At 47.7% G+C, this 17,657-nt stretch overlaps 1 protein-coding gene across 2 annotated transcripts in view; it reads right to left on the bottom strand.

The window, feature by feature from the left end:
• Gcm1 (glial cells missing homolog 1 (Drosophila)) overlaps nucleotides 1–17,657 on the bottom strand; it is a 44,397-nt gene that overhangs the window by 18,562 nt on the left and 8,178 nt on the right. Inside the window, exon 1 of one of the 2 annotated variants that reach the window (XM_005377608.2) lies at nucleotides 2,794–2,984. The exons of the other annotated variant lie outside the window; for it this stretch is intronic. The gene's annotated coding sequence lies outside the window, so the exon portion shown is untranslated. Of the gene's footprint in view, nucleotides 1–2,793; nucleotides 2,985–17,657 lie in introns of those variants that run through there. 2 annotated transcript variants of the gene reach the window in all.

Here is a 17,657-nt window from a genome sequence, read left to right as displayed (position 1 = left end):
CGGGGGCGCGGCCTGGAGCCCTGGCTCCGCGGGAGGCTGAAGCAGGCGGTGGCGCGTTCTGGCCCAGCCCGGGCAGCGTGGCGGGACTCCGTCCAGGGTAAAGACGAGGAAGGGCCGAGCGTGCGGCCCGCGCCCCCGGGGCTCCCGGGTCCCCCCAGCACCGCACGGAGAGCAGGAGCCGGGGCGGCACGGCGGCGCCGACCGCGGAGTGGCCCTTGGAGCCAGAAACTCAAAGTGCCCGGCTCCCTCGACGGTAACGCCCTATGGAGTCCAGGGTTCCTTCCCCAAATCACGCAACCCGGCCTCCTCGGGAGCTCGAGCGCGGCTCTCCTTCCGCGGACACCTTTCTTCAGGGCCCGACGCCAGCTCAGCTCCCCGCTGTGTTCCATGCAGCCTGCTAGGCTCTGGAGAATTAGGAAGTTTGGTTCAAGTGAACCCTGGCGCGGCCTTCCTGTAATCCCAGCACGCGAGAGGCTGAGGCAGCAGGACGCGAGTTCTAGGCCCAGGGCCAGGGCTACCTGGAGACTCCAAGGCCAGCCTTGACTGCACAGTGAGACCCTGTCTAAAGAACAAGCAAGCCGGGCGTGCGGGGCACCCCTGTAATCCCGGCACTCGGGAGGATCGTTGTGAGTTCGAGACCAGCCTGGGTTACAGAGTGGCTTCAAGACCAGCCTGAACTGCATAGTGAGACCCTGTCTCAAAAACACAAAAAGAAAGATGAGAAAAGAAAAAACAAAGCGAAGTAAAGTTCAGTCTAGGATAAAAGACGAATAAAGATGCTCCACAATCCCAATTCCAAAGTGTCACGCGTGGTTGGACGCTGTCTGCAGGTGAAGGAGAAGAAGCAGGGGAAACCGTTCCCCAAAGGGGTGCTCAGCCTCTGAGGAACAATCAGGAAAAATAGTGTCAAGGAGGGGAAGAGGCTTGGGGTCAGTGGTAACGTCAGGGGTCGTCACCAGCAGCCGGGCAAGTTCTGCAGAGTTCCAGAACTATGAACTCTGACTTTTACACAGTCTCATATCGCTAAGGACTAAGGGTTTTTGGTTAATTCAGGATAAATTAATGTTTTGTGAAGTTCGTACTGGCGTCTCCCGACTCCCACGATGAACGTTTCAGTCCCGGCCTTTCAGAGTTTCGCTTTGCCTCCACGCGGAAGCCGGTGCAGAGCGGCTTTGCTCAGGGACCCTGCTGCGCACACCACTGCCTCTCATTCTTGGCGAGTATGCGCCTCGGCTTGCCAGCTGGAATGCCATTCCTCCGCGCTGAGCTTGTCTTTGCCCCGCTCCTCCCGGTCTTCACGCAGAAAGACACTCTGGGTTCTGCCAGGGAGCGGCTGTGTGGCCTCACTGCCAGAGCTGTAATGACACTTTTCTTTCTTTAAGCTGAGGTTCCGGCGTGTCAAATCTGAAGTCCCCACCGGCGGTCAGTGTTACTGATTACAATGATCACGGCAGCTGCCCCCGGTTAAACTGTGTCAGGTGTCCCGCGGAGCGCCTCGCTGCATCCGCACGCAGGGCCCCGCGCATCTCTTGGCGGCAGGAGCGCCCCTTGAGCCAGGCAGCCGGGGGCCCCATTGCTTGATGACTGACCCCAGCCACGGGCCCTCAGTTCCTCAGTCCTGTGACTCTGGGCTGGCCGACTGGGGTCGTTCTGTTTCTTTCCATCAGCAGTGATGGTTTGGGCAATTTTGGGCAGTTAAATCTTTCTGTAGAGCTGTCCCAGGCACTGAATGTGCCGCCGACATCCTCACCATGGTGTCAGCTGGTACCTGCCACCTCCACATTTCTGAACGTTCAGATGAAGCTACGCATGGAGAATGGGGTCACAGTGCCACAGGCTCAGGACACTGCCCCGACCCTCAGTGCTGACGGGTTTGCCTCAGTTTCCATGTGGCCTCCAGTTCAGAGCCATCGGACGTCTCACTGCACCTCATGAGAGGGCTGCGTCCACAGAAACAGCCCTGGCTATCCTATCATCTGTCCTATCTTAGTGGGGCTCCAGGGCTTAGGCCCTGCTTGGTCCCTCTCCTGTGGACTTTCAATTCATTCTGTGTGCTAGCATTCTCCCAAAAACAATCCTCACTGCCACAGCATGAAATGTAGTATTAGTGAGCGATATTATTTATAATTTCTTTTTTTTTGTCTCTTTGATACAGAGTCTCACTATGCAGTTCAGGCTGGCCTTGAGCTCACTTTGTAGCCCAGGATGATCTCGAACTCACAACGATCCTCCTGCTTTAGTCCCCCGAGTGCTGGGATTACAGGCGTGCACCCCCATGCCCGGCAGTATAAATTATTAAGAGGAAGCTGGGCATGATGGCACATGCCTGTAATCCCAGCACTTGGGAGGCTGAGGCAGGAGGATTATTGTGAGTTCGAGACCAGCCTGGGCTACCAAGTGAGTTCAAGGCCAGCCTGAACTGCGTAGCAAGACCCTGTCTCAAAAAGACAAAAAAAAAAAAAAAAAAAAAGGAAACCGAGGCACAGAAAGGTAATTCTTGATCCTCTGAGATTGTTAAATACAGCTCCTCGCATCGGCACACTGACCTTGGTCAAAGGAGAAATGTAGAGGGAAAAAACTGCTGTTTAAAATCATTTCCTTCACTGTAGAATAACTCTAACATTCTGACTCCCCTGGACTATCACCTGCCTCCTTACCTGGCCATTTTTTAGGAAAATGCTACCCTCTGTCCCTTTTGGCATGGAACCAAGCCTGACCTGTCTCTCCTCGGAATTTTCCAAATTAGAGGTGAGGTATGGCACTTTCATCTCAAATGCCAAATCGTACACTGACCTCCGCCCTCCTGATGGCTATCTGCCGACAGAGCAGGAGCTGAGCGCGGAGCCGCGGGGAGCGCACAGGAGGCGGAGGTCTGGACAGGGCGGGCGCGTGTCCGTGTCCTTTCACCCACAGGGGGCCCCAGGACCTTTTATGCTTTCTACCTTGGAACTGGGTGTCTCCGCCTCTCCCGCCTCCTCACCAAGTCTGACCCCAGCCCTCACTCCAGAAGAAGCCGCTTTCTTTTATGCTCCCACAAGGCGCGTTTCAGGTACTTGTCTGACACCCCTCACAATCAGTGCTTTGTGATGTCTGCCTGGGCCCAGCGTGCGGGACAGAGGGGGCCGCAGGCAGCCCGGTGGACACACCCAGGCCTGCGTGGCCGAGCAGGGGGTCGAGGGCCGTGCAGAGATCACTCCTCTGGGCCGTGCAAAGCAGAACTTGGGGCTTCTCCCGCAGGGTTTCTCAAGTCGTAAGCGGCTTGTGCCTCTTATGTGGAATTTCTCCGCGTGCTGTACAACCTGCGTTCAGTTCTAAGGCCCAGCTTCATCCTCCGTCCTGAGAGAGGACGGCACCCCACGGCCTGAGTTCCAGCAGGCCAGGCCGACCTTGTGACACCGAGGTCCCCGGCTGATGTCGGGGGGGAAGCTCTTTGGAAAATAGTGTGAAGTTTAAAAATAGTCTACTTTAATTATAAGACTTGAGTGCTGGGAATGTAGCTCAGGGGTAGAGCACCCACCTGGCATGGGTGTGGACTTGGGTTCAATCCTCAGTACCACGGAAGTAAAAAATGAGAGGAATAGTTATAAGACACATGAATTATTTTAGTGATAGGAACTATGACTAACATATGTGTACACAATATCAAAACAACAACTGTCAACCCCTAAAAAGGGTAAAAAATGAAAAACAAACAAGCTCTCAGATTGCTAGCTGTAGATTATTCCGAGGTTCTTAGAGTATTGTGCTGTTTATGCTCTGTGCTGTAAGTCAAGAAATAGATTGATAAGAATGTGTCTAAAGGCTGTGGGGAGAAAGGAGCCCTTCTCCACTGTTCCTGGGAGTGCAGACTGGTGCAGCCACTGTGGAAATCAGTGTGGAGAGTCCTCAAAAAACTAGGATTCGAGCTCCCATTCCACCAGCCATTCCCCCTCTGGGTATTTTTCCAAAGAATTGAAAACATCATTTCACAGTGACATATGTGCACCCGTGCTTATAGCAGCACAATTTTTCATGTAAATCTTGGAAACAACCCAAATGCCCATCAATTGAGGAATGGATAGAAAAGATGTGGTATTTTTATACAATGGAGTATTACTCGGCTATAAAGAAAGAAGAACTCAAGTCTTTTATAGGTAAATGGATGCAACTAGAGACCGTACTCGTAAGTGAAACAAATCAGACCAGCATGTGTAAACATCGTATTATCTCCCTAGTGTAAGTAGCTGAAAGAGTAAATAAGATCCAAAATGTACACTAGATATCGTGAAAGGGAAAAAACCTGCTCAAAAGGGAAGAACAATTGAGATGAGGGAAAGGAGACAAGAAAGAAGGGAAAAATTATATATATATACACACACAGGATAGCTAAGATAATTGCACTGCAGATGTCTATTGGTTTATTGAAAGGAACAGTTAGTGCTTAATTTTTTTGACCAGTTGTGCATACCTATATCTGAACAACTATATCTGTTAATCTTCAACTACTTCACTCGTTTTTTTGTGTGTTTTTTCTTTTCTTTTTTCCAGTACCGGGGATCGAACTCACGACCTTGCACTTGCCTGTTTGTTGGACAGGCGCTGTGCCGCTGAACTAAATCCCCAGCCCCTCTTCAACTACTTTGAAGACAACAATATGCAATATAACAACCACTGTTGATTTCCTATCACCTTGTTTTGAAATTCTGTATTGTTTTTAATGGTTTCTTTTTTTTTTGGTCTTTTTGAGACAGGGTCTTGCTATATAGTTCAGGCTGGCCTTCGGCTCACTTTGTAGCCCAGGCTGGCCTCGAACTTGCAATGATCCTCCTGCCTCAGCTTCCCGAGTACTGGGATTACAGGTGTGCACCACCATGCCCAGCTCTTAATTCTCTTTAAAAAAAAAAAAAAAAAAAAAAAAAAGTGGCTAAAATCAAAATGGAGAGAATAATTTTACTTCTAAAGTAATTTTGCAATTAAATCAACATTAACTTTCTGGATTTAAGAACAATGATCGAGCCAGTCCTTTATGTGCATGCCTGTGATCTTTCCTTCTCCAGAGGCTGAGGCAGGAAGATCACAAAGTCAAGGCCAGTCTGGGCAATGGAGCAAGATGCTATCTCAAAAGAAAAAGTAAAAAGAGCTGGGGATGTGACTCAGTGGTAGAGCATTTGCCTAGCATGCACAAAGTCCTGAGTCCAATTCCCAGTACAGTGAAAAAAAACCAAAAAAACCATGATGACCCTAAACAAGATTATGGTCCTACCATTTCTGTGAGGACGTGAGGTACCCACCCCTGGTAATTTTGAATACAAATATTGTTTATGTTCAAGGATAATGGGTTTGTTTTTGTCTTAGGTAACAGGTTAGAAGAGGAGTATAAACACCAAAACATAACCAACACTGAGGACAGATTGCAGGGGGACAGAATCTGAACAAAGAGGTCTCTGCAGTCAGGACAGTTTTCTGATTTTTAACCCATAGCACATAAATATTGGAAACACGAGAAACAAGACAAAATGCTCCAAAACTCCCAACTCACCAGGTGTGGTGGTGCACACCTGCAGGTCCGGCATCTGGGGAGGATTGCCGGGAGTTTCAGGCCAACCTGGGCTACATAGTGAGTTCAAGTCCAGCCTGAATTACACAGCAAGATCCTGTCTCAAAAGAGAAAAAAAAAGAAAAAAGAAAAAAACTAACTCCTCAGAGCTGATCCCACAGACTGAAGTAGAGGAATCTACAGGCAAAGAACTCAAAAACATAGCAGTCACAATGTTTGAAGAGAGCCAGGTATGGCTCACACTTGTAATCCCAGCACTTGGGAGGCTGAGTCAGGAGGATTGTTCCAAGTCTGAGGCCAGCCTGGGGTACAAAGTGAGCTCAAGGCCAGCCTGAACTGCGTAGAAAAACTCTTGTCTCAAAAAGACAAAAAAAAAAAAAAAAAAAAAAAAAAATTGAAGAGATAAAAGAAGATATTTAAGGAGTTCAAAAAGGGTTTAATTAAAAAGATAAAGGATTTTACCAATAAAATTGTCAACAATCTTAAAGAAAAAACTAATTGAGTTAAAAGACAGTACAAAATATAAATGACCACTTCAGTAAAGAATTAGAAAGTATGATGAGAAAACAAGCAGAGATACACGAAAAAGTTCAAAGAAAACGTAAGTGTCAAACTTGACCAGTATTTGAGGTCAGAGTGTCAGAAATAGAAGACAAGGTGGATATAGATCACCAACTCAGTGATATCCGAAAACTGACAAGATACCATGAGAGCTGTATTTAACAGCTGCTAGCCAGTTCAAAAAAACCAACCTCAGAATTATAGGAGTGAAGGAAAAGTTAGAAGATGACTCAAAAGGTATAAAAAATTTATTCACTGAAATTGTAACAGAAAATTTCCCAAATCTAGGGAAAGAATTCAATATCCCAGTATAAGAGGCATATAGAACACCATATAGCCATGATCAGAAAAGAACCTCTCTCTCTCTCTCTCTCTTTTTTTCCAGTACCGGGAATCAAACGCACGACCTTGTGCTTGCCAGCAGGCGCTGTTTCGCTGAGCTAAATCCCCAGCCCCAGAAAAGAACCTCTCTATAATACAACATAATAAAAATTCTAGGAATTCAACAAGAGGAGAGAACACTAAAAGCTTTCAGAGGAAAACAGTGTGGAATCTGTACAGACAAGTCTCTCTGAGTAACTGTGGATTTCTCAGTGCAAACCTTAAAGGCCAGGACAGCTTGGAGCTAAGTTTCTCAAGTTCTAGAAGAAAATTATCAAGCTAGCTGTTTGTATCCTGCAAAATTAATCATCAAAGTTAATCAAGAGCCAGGCGTGGTGGCGCATGCCTGTAATCCCAGCACTCGGGAGGCTGAGACAGGAGGATCCTTGCAAGTTCAAGACCAGCCTGAGCTACAAAGTGAGCTCAAGGCCAGGCTGATCTGCACAGGGAGACTCTGTCTCAAAAAAAAAAAAAAAAAAAAAAAAAAAGACAAAGTGAATCAAGAACTGAAGACTTTCCACTACAAAGAAATCCCAAAGAAGCACCTGCCCACTGAGCCAGCACTGTGGAAAATACTTCAGGTGTTTGAAATCCCGTGTCATTTTTAATGTTCTTGTTTTGTTTTGTTTGTATTTTGCTATTGTTCTTTTCTTCTTTTTTTTTGCTATTCTCTTTAAAATAAAAAAAAAAAGAAAATACTGCAGGAATTCTAGACAGAGACAGGAAGCCTACCAACACCAAAGAGCCCGAAGGAAATGATACATCGATCTGGAGAGCAGTTAAACAAAAGGAAAAAAAGTAAACAAAGGAGTCGGCACTGGAAAAGTAATACAATGACAAGATTCAATAAACACCTTATTAATATAGCTCAGCATCAGTGGTTTCAAGGTCCCAGTCAAGAGACACAGACTGGCAAGTTGGATCAAAAAACAAAATGCAACCATATACTACTGCCTATGGGAGACACACCTCATCAAAAGGAAATACATAGACTAAAAGTCAAAGGATGGAAAGCAATGCTCCATTCAACTAGAGCCTGAAAACAAGCAAAAATAGTTACCTTGTTTTTAGACACACTAGATTTCAATCCAAAACTGATCAAAAAAGCAAAGACGGTCCCTACATACTGGTAAAGGGAACAATTCAACAGGAGGGATAACAATTAAAATACCTACCCAGTGAATGTTGGTGTATCCTAATGGATAAAGCAAAAACTGGTAGGCATGGAAGACAGATCCAGTACACTCATATTGAGGGACGTCATTACCACATTCTCACAATTAGACAGCTCAACCAAACAGAAAATCGACAAAGAAACATTAGAGTCCAATTGCACCACTGAACAAATGGACTTAATAGGTATAGAGTGTTCCATCAGCAACACAGAATACACATTTTTTTCAGCAGCACTCAGAACTTTTTCTAAAATAGGCCATATCTGAGGCCATAAAGCATGCTTTAAAAAATACAAAAGAATTGAAATAATCCCATGCATGCTATCAGATCGTAGAGGAATGAAGCTAGAAATCAACAGCAGAAGAAGTCGCAGAAACTGCACAAACATGTGCAGATTAAAGAATACAGTATTGACTAAGCGATGGATCACAGAAGAAACACAGGAGAAATAAAAAAAGTTCCCAGGACAAAACAAGAGTGGAAACACGGCACACCAAAACCCGCGGGACGCGCTGAAAGCAGTCTAGGAAGGTTTGGAGCTGTGAATGCACTTGGAAAAGTCGCAGAGGAATCCCAGGTAAATAACCTAATGGTGCGTCTCAGGGTCCTAGAAAAACAAAAATAACTCAAATCTGGAACTAGGAGAAGAAAAGAAATTATGAAGATCAGAGTGGAAGTTAATTAAATTGAGATAAAAATAATGCAAAGAAGCAGTGAGTCAGAGCTGGTGCTGACCCTATCCCAGGCCTGATCTGTATTTTTTATTTTGAGAGAGGGTCTTGTTAAATTGCCCAGGCTGGGGTCCAATTTGCCATCCTCCTGCATCAACCTCCCAGAGTGCTGGATTTACAGACACGTGCCCAGCTTGAAAAAATATAACTTTAACAACTGTTAATCTAGCCAGGTGTGGTAGCGCATGCCTGTAATCCTAGCACTCAGGAGGCTGAGGCAAGAGGATTGCTGTGAGCTCAAGGCCAGTCTGGACTGTATGGTGAGCTCAGGGTGAGCTTCAACTACATATCAAAACCTTGTCTCAAAAACAAAAAATTGTTAATGTAAAAGAACAACAACAATCCCTAACTCTCTCTCTTTTTCTTCCCTTCTTTCTTTCTTTCTTTCTTTCTTTCTTTCTTTCTTTCTTTCTTTCTCTTTCTTTCTTTCTTTTTCTTTCTTTCTTTCTTTCTTTCTCTTTCTTTCTTTCTTTCTTTCTTTCTTCTCTCTTTCCCTCCCTCTTTCATTTTTCAGACAAAAATCTCACTCTGTAGTCCAGGCTGGTCTGGAATTCACCAAGTTGCCCAGGCTGGTCTTGAATTCACGGTCCTCCTGCCTCAGCTTCCTGAGTGCTGGGATTACAGGTATGTACCACCACACCCAGCTGACTCATTATGTTTTAACATAAATAACATTTTGCTGAATAACAAATATCCTCAAGAAAAAAAAAATACTTGATAAGAGTAATATTGCTTAACATTTTGCAAATCTCCTGACCCACCCTGTCTCCTTGTACATTTGGTCTGTTAGCAGCACCATGTGTCTGTCCTCTCTCTGGGAAACCCCACCGTATACTGTGACAGACTTACAGTGACAGGGGCAAGAGACATCTTAGAATGAGCATGAAGGTAATTTTGGTGTTAAACACACCCTAAAAGGGTCCCGGGGACCCCCAAGACTCTCTGGACCACATCCCTGCTTTATACTACACCAAAGACATTCACACATCTCATTTAACTCTTGCAGAAACACTCTGAGTCTGGCATGTCTTTAATAATTTTATTTATTTATTTATTTTTGTCTTTCTGAGACAAGCTCTAGTTATGCAGCTCAGGCTGGCCTTGAGCTCACTTAGTAGCCCAGGCTGGTCTCCAACTCGCAACGATCTTCCTGCCTCAGCCTCCTGAGTGCTGAGATTACAGGCGTGCGCCACCATGCCTAGCTTGGCATGTCTTTAAACAGACAAAGAAACCGAGGTTCAGAGAAGCACATCAGTTTATCGAGATCACATGCTCGGATCCCTGTCTTTAGACTCTGAGTCCAGGACTTGCTTCCAGATAACCATCGCAGCTCCCTTGTCGAAGCTTTGTGAACACACACCTTCATCCAGATAAGCAGCTGCCTGGAATACTCAAAGACCCTTTGCACAATCTTGAGCAAAGCTGATACTTCAATGCTAGTTTATGGTAGAGAGTGCGGGCCCAGAGAAGCTCCACCTGACAGAGCGCGAGGCAGGGCAGAGGGGCCGGAGGCGGGGGCTGCGGTCTCGACCACACCCTTCTGCTCGCTGTGTGACTGGAGGTGCATTTCTCCACCTCTTCAGGCAGCGGAGCCCTGGTCTGCAGCACGGGTATCTCACCTACCCGAAGGCACAAACTGAACTGATGATTGCCCAAGATCCCTGCCAGCAACAGGGCTGTCATTTACCAAAAATCCCAATGATTTAGAAGGCTGGAGTACAACTCGGGTGAAGTGGACTCTTCTTTTGTGTTTTCTCCTTGCGTCTTGCTTTGGTTCTGGAGCGCTGGGCACGGAACCCAGGGTCCTGTGCGTGCTGGGTGAGCACTCTTCCATCGAGCTACACCCCCACCCTTTTGAGGGATGGGCCCTTAGACCCCTGTATTTTCCCTAATATGATGTACTTGGAGCTTAAGGTTCTTTCTCTTTCTTGAGAGCCATTGTAGTCATGTTTCCTTTAGCTCCTTCAAGTTGTCCCCAGTAAACTCAGCCTTGAAACAACTTCAGGTTTGAAATTACTTGAGAACTTGCTGTGTGCAAATCCAGCGACTTCAGCCCGTCAGCCGGAGGAGCGTCGGGGTCCCTCCTGCCACGCAGCCTACAGGGAGGCTGGGGAGCAGCGCACACTCTTGCTCGGAGCTCCGAGTGTGTCCTGGATCGGAACATTTATGTGCACTGAAGCTTTTTCCTTTCATACTGTAGTAAAACATGCACACCATGAAATGTACCCTTTGAGCCATTTTAAGGCTACAGTCCAATAACATTAAGCGCATTCAACTGTTGTGCAACCTTCATATAGGCCCGCCAGTCTCCAAAACTCATCGTGCAAAACTCCAGCCGCGCCCAGTAAGTGCCGACCCCTTCCTCCCGCAGCTTTTGACAACCCTCACCCTCCTCTCTCCTGTGAGGCAGCCTGGGTGCCTCGGAGCAGCGCGACCGCGCAGCATTTGTCTCCTCCCGGCACAGAGCCTCAGTGTCCGTCCGTGCCGCAGCATGGACCCGCGGCCCCGGCTTGTAGGTCTGAATGAAACACCCCACCTACTGTGCACCGAATTCTCTCTGTCCACCCACCCAGGGAAGATATCTGAGGGGTCCTCAGGGCGTCCCAGCCATTTGAACCTTCATTTGCAGGCTTAGTGTTCTGGGGGGCGGTGCTGGGATTGAGCCCAGGTTGTTGCCCGTGCTAAGGGCGGGCTCTGGCGTGGAGCTGTGCGCCAGCCCCAGGAGCAGCTCCCGGATACTGCTGGGAATACCATCCAGGAGAGATGCTTCTCACACGCAACGACAAAAGAAAAACAGAGCTAACGGCGGTAGACAGACATCAGGGAAATATGTGCTGAGTTGTTTCAAGTCCGACAAACAAATTCCACGGTGAGGGAGAAGCAAAATTTTTGTCTTTGTTGTTTTCATCTGTTCTCTAGCGATATCACTAAATCGTAAGTTTCATAAGGCCAGCGATGGTCCTACTTTCAACCTCACATTCCACGTAGCACCTGGAAAAGTTTCTGGAAATTCCATTAACTTATACACAGATAAACCAGCATAGTGTGCAGTTCAGAAATATCTTCTTCAGCTTGCGACAGCCTCACGAGATGAGCAAGGCAAATGTTTGTGGAGTTATACAGAGACATGACCTGAAGCCAGATGCAGTGGTGCACACCTATACTCTCAGCACTCTAGAGGCTGAGGCAGGAGGATTTCGAGTTGGAAGCCAGCCTGAACCACATAGAAAGACCCTCTCTCAAAAAACAAAACAGGGCGCAAAGGCGGGGCAGAAGGTTGAGACTCTCGGTCACTGGCTCATCAACAGCCAGTGAGGGATCAGGGACACTGCCAGGGTTGTTTAGCACCATCCCTCTGTCCCTGTGTCCCGTCATCTCTCAGAAGTTGTGAATGAGCCCCTGAGGTCCCTCATAAGTACAATGGTGAGACCCTTTTTTAGTTGTGGGGACTGAAGCCAGGGGTACTCTATCACTGAGTTACACCCCCAGCCCTTTTTACTTTCCATTTTGAGGCAGGGGTTTCACTGACTTGCCCAAACTGGCCTAGAACTTGCCATCTTCCTGCCTCAGCCTCCCCTGTACCTAGGACTACAGGTATGTGCCACCACTCCTGGTTTAAGTATATGCATTTGATTTTTTGACAGTTTCTCCTGAGAGCAGTTTTTCCTATTAGTTTCCGAATGTGAAGGTTGTCTGTGTGAGATCAGGGCTGCTAACAACCATGTTCAGAAAATAAAGTGGGTGAGGCCCGTGGCACACACTTGTAATCCCAGCTACTCAGGAGGCTGAGGCAGGAGGATCACAGGTTCTAGGCCCCCCCTGGGCAATTTAATAAGACCTTGTCTGAAAATAAAAAGGGCTGGGAGTCTAGCTCAGTATTAGTGTCCTTGAATTTATTCTCTAATATTGGGGAGGGGGGGATTGCTACCTTCGCACATTTGTTTCCCCTCTTTTTGAAAAACTGCTAGAGTAACTGTAAAATAATTTACAGTGGTGCTGAGAGAGGAGGCAAGGAGGCCACAGTGGACAGAGATTTCAGTGAAGTTCTGGAGGACAAAATTGACGTCAAGGAACCAATTTAGCTGGTGAGAATGGGCAGCCCCAGTTGAGGGGCCCAGGGAAGACAGGAAAGCCTTGGGTTTGTGGGATTAGCACCCCAACACCCCAGGCACCAGGAGGGCCGGATGGGGGCAGAACAGAAGCACTGGTTGAAGTTGGTTGTCCTGGTGCACTCCTGTAATCCTAGCAGTCTGAGAGGCTGAGGCAGGAGGATCGTAACTTCCAGCTCAGCCCGGCCAACCTAGCAACTTGTGAGAAGGGCCTTGTGAGAAGGTCCAAGGTTCAGTCCCACACTACACACACGCACGTGCGCGCGGGAGCCCTGGCTGGAGCCGGGAGAACTGAGCATGTGGGTGTCCGCACCTACACACCAGCCAGGACTCCATCCCCACCCAGCAGGTCTGCCAGTGCTCTTTTGGGAAACTGAATAACCAGACCTCTGGATCCGCAGAGGACACAGGGAGCAGGGGAGGCTGGGGTGAGAACCAGACTGAAGTCAGCACCATGCCATGGACGTCTGAGGGTCTGTGGGGCCTCAGCCGACTTCCTCCTCGTCCAGACCTCAGAAGGTCAGAGGTGAAGCTGACGCTTGGACCCCACTTCTGGGCGTAGGACACGGGTGAGCCTTCCTGTGCACAGACACTGAGCGTCCTACAAAGGAGTGCGGATAAGCGCGGGTCTTCAGTGCGAAAGGAAGCTCACTGACAGATCCCCGAACAGGGAGCTCACCAGGGGGCAAGTCCGAAACGGAGCTCCCAGTGTCCTCACTCCTAAGTAAGGACCCATCAGGGGTGATTCAGCACCTGGGGGAAGCCTCCAGCACCAGAGGGGGAGGTGTAAACCAACCAACCAGGACAGGAGACACACAGGAAGATGCTGCCGTTATGCCACTGAGGTTCATGGGAGCGGAACAGAGACACGGGGGAAATCATCGAAAACAAGCCAAGAAGGGCCAGGGATATAGCTCAGGGGCACAAATGCTTGCCTGGCAAGAGCAAGGTCCTGAGTTCGATTCCTGACACCAAAAAAAAAAAAAAAAATCCCTTTATGCCTGTAATCCTACTCGGGAGGCTGAGACAGGAGGATCGTTGTGAGTTCGAGGCCAGCCTGAGCTACAGAGTGAGCTCAAGGCCAGCCTGAACTGCATAGTGAGACCCTGTCTCAAAAAGACAAAAAAAAAAAAAAAAAAAAAAGAAAAAGAAAACAAGCCACGACTCTGGGAATTGCAAAGATAACTATTTAAAATGAAACACTCTTCTAAGAAGGAAAACAGAAGTCAAAGAAATCTACTAATCAGAAAGCTAAAGAGAAAGTCAAAGAGAGCCAGGAGTGGTGGTGCATGCCTATAATTCCAGCGCTTGGAGCTGAGGCAGGAGGATGGCCATGAGTTTAAGGCCAGCCTGGGCTACAAAGTGAGCTCAAGGCTGCCTGAACTGCAGAGCAAGACCCTGTCTCAAAGAGATGAAAAAAAAAGAAAAAGGAAAAAAAATCAGAGAACAAAAACAGGAAATAAGTAGAGGGTCAGAGCATATCCCCCCAAGTAAAATTAAAAGCTGCTAGAAATAATAATTAAAAGTGGGAAAGAGAAAATTAACAAAGTGACCCAAGAACATTCCCCAGAGTTGAAGGACAGGAAATTCCACACAAAAAATTCTCGTGTGTGCTCACCAGTGTGAGGGCAGAGAGGGCAGCCCTGGACACACCGCGTGAACTTTGCGTGCACTGGGAATCAACTTGGGAAAACACTTAAACTTCCAGAGGAAAAGTGCAAAGATAGGAAATGAGAATTTCACTGCATTGTCCCAACTCTGAAGAACCAAAGACAATGGAGTAAAGAGTGCAAAATTCCAAGGGAAAACCCTCCCTCCCCTGGAGATGTCGGAAGCAGCCATGACTCCACAGGATCCATATCAGTCATGTGTGGGAAGAGAACAAAACATTTATACACATGCCAGGCTTTGGAAGTTTACTTTCTGCACACCAGAAGCTATGGGAGAACATCTTCCACTGAAATCTGGGCCACTGAATAAAGAGGAAGGATCCAGGACCACAGGGCAGGCAAGCCCGGGACAGTGGCGCTGGGATACCCCAGCCGGGCAGGCACACAAGGCCCGATCTGTGAACACATGATCTAGGGTCAATGATGGCGCTTAATTCTATGTGTGAGCTCACCTAGGGCAAGGGGTGATTCATGGGTATCTGGTCAACCACCAGTCTAGCTGTTACTCGTTTAGATAAGATTAATATTTATTTATTTATTTATTTAATCTTTTTGAAGCAGGGTCTCTCTATGCAGTTCAGGCTGGCCTTGAGCTCACTTTGTAGCACAGGCTGGTCACGAAGGTGCAACAATCCTCCTGCCTCAGCCTCCCAAGTGCTAGGATTACAGGTGTGCATCACCATGCCCAGCAAGATTAATTTTTTTTTTTTTTTTTCCGGTACCAGGAATCAAACTCATGACCTCGTGCTTGCCAGGCAGGCACTGTGCCGCTGAGCTAAATCCCCAGCCCCAAGATTAATATTTAAATCAGTAGACTTTTGATCAAGCAAATTATTCTCCGTAATATAGGTGGTCTCATCCAGTCAATCGAAAACCTTATGGCATGGGGATTCTGCCTCCAGACTGGACGTGACCTGTAAGAGCAGCTCCTTCCTGGGTCTCCAGGCCCCTTGGCTGCCTGCAGATGTTAGCCTTTCCCTAAAGCACGTGAGCAGTTCCTTCAAATGAACCTCTCCCTGCTTCCTGTACACACACACACACACACACACACACACACACGTCCGATCAGTTCTGTTTCCCTGAACAACTCTATCTCAGAGGTACTATACATGCAAGAAAAAGGAGAGATTAACTTTTGTGAGCATGCAAAATGATAGATACAAAAAACTAGACAAATAAAAAAATGAAGTAATTATTAATTCCAGGAGAACTACAGGATTATATATCTGCAATGAACACTATTTATTTATCAAGTAATAGAGGGTGATGTAATCCCACCATTCTAGGAGGCTAAAGCACAAGGATTGCAAGTTTGAGCCCAGCCTGGGCACCTAGCGATCTAACAAAATCCTGTCTTAAAAAAGTGCAAGAAGGCTGCTCATGTAGCTCATAAAGGCCATAAAGAAGGATAAACCTGAGACATTTCTAGCTGAGTGGATGCACCTTGAGACCATACTCTTAAGTGAAATAAATTAGACACATGTTTAAATATTGCATTGTTTCTCTGGTGTGAGAAACTGAAAGGGTAAATAAGGAACAAAATGGAGGACAGATATTGGTAAGTGGAAAGAAAATGTTCAAATGGGAAGGGGCAGGGATGGGAGGGAAAAGAAACAAAAAGAGTAGAAGGAAAAAATGGAAACATGTAAATAAGGAGCGAAAGAGGGGCTGAAGAACGTGTAAGGGAATGGGGGGGGGAACAAGAGCCGGGCGTGGTGGCGCACACCTGTAATCTCAGCACTCAGGAGGCTGAGGCAGGAGGATTGTTGTGAGTTCGAGAACAGCCTGGGGTACAAAGTGAGCTCGAGGCCAGCCTGAACTGCATAGTGAGACCCTGTCTCAAAAAAACAAAAAAAAGAAAAAAAAATCAAGACATATCAAATACAGGTACAAATCCCTATGATGAATGTGACCATTATGTATATCAAAGGTGCACCAATAGCGCTGGGCGTGGTGGCCCACACTTGTAATTCCAGGATTTGAGAGGCTGAGGCAGGAGGATCACTTCAAGTTCGAGGCCAGCCTCAGCTACACAGCGAGATGCTGTCTTCAAAAGAAAAAAGTTACCAATAAAATTAATTTTAAAAATAAAAACTAAAATTAAAAGTACAAAGGCCTTGTGTTCAATCCCCAGTACTGAAGAAAAAGTTTTGTACTTATTTAGAGAAGGGGGAATGAATCAATTAAGTATAAAGGTGGGGTGCTGGGGGTGCAGCTCAGTGGCATAAGTGCCTGCCTGGCAAGCCCAAGGTCCCGAGTTAAATTCCCAGTACCAAAACTAAAAATAAAAAATGATGTATTAAAAAAAAAGTATAAAGGTGAGAACGATAATCATATTATTCAGAAGCACAGATACACACGTTAAGGGAAATGGAAAAGCGCTGAGCAATCTTCTGTGGGTGCAGGGCTGGGAAATAAGAAGCCGCGGACGAGCTGGGTGAGGCCTTACAGCACCGGCCTTCTTTCTGCTTTACTCTTTCCTACAGTCTGGGTGGGCACCCCTTGCTAAAGGCTGGGAGCGGGCGCGGCTGTCGTGTAATAGGAGCCTTGAGGCGTCGGGGCATCCGGGGGTTTAGTTCAGCAGAGACAGTGTTCAAGGTGGCTGCGGGCCTCCCGCCTCTCTGTCTGTGCGTCCGTCTCTGTCTGTGCGTCTGTCTCGGTCGTGTCTCCCCCGCTTCCTCTCCCCACTCCCCTCTCTCCTCCCCCGCTCGCTTTCTCCCCCTCCCACTGTCCACCGCGAGGCGCCGCAGGCCCAGCAGCAGCGGGGCTAAGCAACCCTGGCCGGAAACCCGTGGAGCTGCGGGCGCAGGGAAGCCTGCCTCTTTTCAAGCTGTTCCGTCTGAAGAATTTGTTACGATAGTGGCAAGTTGCCTAACGCTACCTGAAGTGCAGTTATTACTCGGATAAAAATAAATTTTAACTACAGAATGTCTGCATTCTTGCAGCTTCATATCTTTTGGGCCCCCTTTCCAGGTACCTGTTTGCTATATTAATAAAATAAAGCTTCACGTGCTATTACGTCTAGTAGATAATTGATTAACCCTTAGAGGACTCTAGCAGTACTATACTGAAAGGTCTATTTTGGGGGGGAAGGTCCATTGTAAACACTCTTTTTCCCCTTATTGATGGTGCTGGGGCTCAACTCCGCACCTTGTAAAAATTTTAATCCACACAAGAAATAAGAGCGGAAACACCCAGATCTCTGGAACCCAGGCTCTGAGTGACGCGCACGTTATTCAGGGCCTTGAGGATGCGAGATTCTCAGCTCTGAGCCGCAGCAGCGCAGCACGAACCATTGCCCGGTTCGTGAGGGTGGGTCCGCACCGGCAGGAGGAGGCGGGCGCGGGGAGACCCGGGCGCGGGAAAGCCCCTCGTCGGCCTCCCACGAAGGCGCGACGCTCGGCGGCCGTCTCAGCTCCGCGGCTGTGAGAGGCCTCGGACGCTCCCCGGGACAGGGAGAGCGGGGCCCGGCCGGCCGGCGCACGGAGCCACG

The sequence above is a fragment of the Chinchilla lanigera genome, unplaced genomic scaffold (assembly GCF_000276665.1).
Source record: "Chinchilla lanigera isolate Chin_1 unplaced genomic scaffold, ChiLan1.0 scaffold00010, whole genome shotgun sequence".
NCBI lineage: Eukaryota > Metazoa > Chordata > Mammalia > Rodentia > Chinchillidae > Chinchilla > Chinchilla lanigera.
The sequence above is the reverse complement of the archived record's forward strand: the minus strand, read 5'-3'. Positions and strand labels throughout refer to the sequence as shown.